The sequence below is a fragment of the Papilio xuthus genome, unplaced genomic scaffold, assembly GCF_000836235.2.
Source record: "Papilio xuthus unplaced genomic scaffold, Pxut_1.1 DF827785.1, whole genome shotgun sequence".
Lineage (NCBI taxonomy): Eukaryota > Metazoa > Arthropoda > Insecta > Lepidoptera > Papilionidae > Papilio > Papilio xuthus.
In genome coordinates, this window is record NW_013530864.1 from 8,397 (window position 1) to 11,560 (window position 3,164).

The window sequence follows — 3,164 nt, forward strand, 5'->3', positions numbered from 1 at the left end:
TTTGTTCGTTTATAACTATTCAATAATAAAAATTCCTTTTGCTTATTCCTCTAATTGAGCTTCTTGCAACTTGCCGCCTCAATTCTTGAAATGATGATTTAATATTTTCGTCGCCAACAATCTCCCCCACGTGCGTAGCACCGACCTTAATATGGCGACGCTTCTGCCACCTATAATTAAATCATGGCCGTCCAGCACGCCGTCTTATTAATTGACGCCGTTGTCCCGATCTCTTGTCAGAATGTAGGATGAACGCGCTGGATCCTGTCCCATAACATATCCATATACTACAGAGGGAGTTATCTTATTTATACTTTTTCAATTATCATGTTTCGCGCAGTGTTTTTAATTTTCCTTTTCTTAGCTGCAGAGCATATATCCAAATCATGCGAGCTACATTATAATCGTCCAGTCAGTATTCTTCGTTCCATTTATGTATCGGTTCATAATTTTGTCGAAACAATTTATAATCAGTTTCGCTCGTACCGCAGTTTGCCCAGTTGAAATGTTTTTTACATTTGATTCGTCTTTCAACTTGTGCTCTTCAATCTTGCGAACGCTGTAAACCTCGTAATTCTTTCCGTTTTGCATTGGTGGCCGCGTTGCAATCTTACTAATGTTATTCTTCGATCCGTAACTTTTCGATTTCACTCGTTTCGCTATATCAAGTCTCGAAACGGTGCCATGTTGACTTATCCTCTTGCTACGGGTCATATTATCACTGTGGTTCTCACGTCCACACAGTTTTGCTGTCTGCCAAGTGTCACCTTTTGCCATTTTAGACTTATATCGCGATTCATTAATTCGTTTTGGCTTAATGTATTTCGTTTTTGATAAAAATATCCGGGCATCTTACGGCCCCGGAATTCAATGCAGGCCAACGCGGCGATTTTGATGGCGGTGACGACTGCTCTTTTACCGGAGCTATATCTTTGCGACGCCCGTAGCAAGTAATTTTCTTTTCAATGCGGTTACTTTTAGACCGTCTATTTAACCTTCTCTTCTTCCGCGAGGTGTGGCTGGGCGTGGGTGTTCTCGCGACGTTAATACGTTTTCCATTTTCACTGTTCGCGATCTTGTAGACGTCATCAAAATTGTCTTGAATACATATATTTAAATAGTGCGCAGACTTAGTACTATCAAAGTCTACACCATGTAGCACCCATCCCAGGCTTGATTTCGAAGCGACGGGTTGACCCGGCTTCCCTTTTCTAAACTCTCGCGTCAGTATCAACTCCCAGTTGTCTTGACCGATGATCAACTGCGGAGGGTCGGCTTCATAAAATAAGATGTCGCTTAAAGCATTCAAATGGGAATATGACATAATCTTTTCTCTATCCAAGAACTGTGGCGCAAACTTTAAATTTTCTATTGTGCGCACCTCGCCCAATTTTTCAATATTATTCAAGTGAACTCCCTTTATTTGGAGATTCACGATCTGCGAGTGCGCTTCCTTTATTCGTTGGCCACTCAATGTTTCCATATGTAATTCTTCCACGCTTCCCGATGCGCCGATCTCTCTTGCTATATCGGCGTTAATAAGCGACACCGTAGAGTGCTCGTCTAACAGAGCCATTATTTTCTTAGAGCCCTTTGGTCCGTAGACTTCAACACGAACCATTTTCGAATAAACTTTTCTTGTCTTATCTCTTCTTGTACATGGGACTTCGATGCTATCTTCATTTGTTGAAGCTCGCTGTTTCTGAGTACTCGGTGTACTGATCGACTTGTCATGTAGCATAGTATGATGCCATTTACCACATATTGAACACGGCGGACTCCGCCGACAAGTCGCCCTTCTGTGCCTTCCCCATAGGCACTTGAAACAGACGCCATATTTCTTTGCGATTGCCCATTTCTCTTCAATTGGTTTCGTGTGAAATATACAACAATTTACAAGGGCGTGTCCTCCGTGACATAACGGACACGTTTCTTTGATCAGCTTTTCTCGCTGCTTTATTTCTTCACAGCTTTTCCATTGCTGCATATCTTCTCTCGATGCGTCGTTTGTATCTCTAGTCATAACTTCGCATTTCTTTGTCTTCACACCCGAAGTTGTAAATTCCGAGCGTGGGCGATCTTCTTGTTTAAAATCAGTCGGAGAGTGTGCTCGGCTGGTTACAATGCTCGAAGCACAACAATTTTCTTTGCTCACGACTGTCAAATCTTCCGATAATATCTGCGGACATCGCTGAATCTCTTGTAACGATGTGCAGTCATTGATTATATTTTCTTCCGGTAGGTATACGTCACATCGCTGGTCCAATGTCTCATATGTTTTAAATCGCAGCGATGTGCATCCATTAGTTATCTCTTCTACCGGTAGACGTATCTGACATCGTTGGGCTTCGTATGGTTCCCGTATCTTTTGCAGCGATGCGCAGCCATTATAAGTACTTTCTTCTGATTCTTCATCGGTTGAGTCCTCGCTTTCGCATTCTGCCAGCTCTAACTGTATGCGAGCCAATTTCAATTCTGCCGCGGCTATTTTTTCTCTAGCCGATAGCTCGCGGCTTCTCCTCGAGGAACTCGTAGACTCAGAATAACAGCTATGCCTCACCGATACAGCGGCTGTAGTTACACCGTGTATCGATGCAGTCGATGGGCTCATAATAGCTGTATTTTGTACGGGTGCCGCAGACATCGCCGTACCATGAATCGTTGCCTCTGTCGTCGTAATTGAAGCGCACGTTTCATCTAATCCTGCCGAAGTACAGGCATCCCTCGCCCAATCTTCAGTTTCGTGTGTCGCACGCTTTGTAAGGAGCGGCGACGGGGAACGACGAGACGCATTTCTTACATTTCTTCTTAACGACGGCATATTATGTGCTTCTTTCTTCGTAGCAGCTTGTCTATCTCTCGATATCGTCGACAAACAGACATCTCTCGGACATGGGTTGCATGCAACAGTCGCGCGCCTTGCAGAGAGCGGCGATCGGGTCCGACGAGACGCGTTCTTCATGTAATATCTTAGAGTCGACGCCATTTCTTCTTTTCCACTCCTTTGCAGATCGGCCGTAATGTACGGCCTTTCTTATCCGGCTCGAAGGACCAGCTGTTTCGGCTGCTTGAAGCTAGGTAGCACCCGTAAAGGCACTACCTACTCGCTGCCTGGGACAAGCTCCCAATTGGGTGACCGGTGCGTATAAACAAAGCGAGAACCT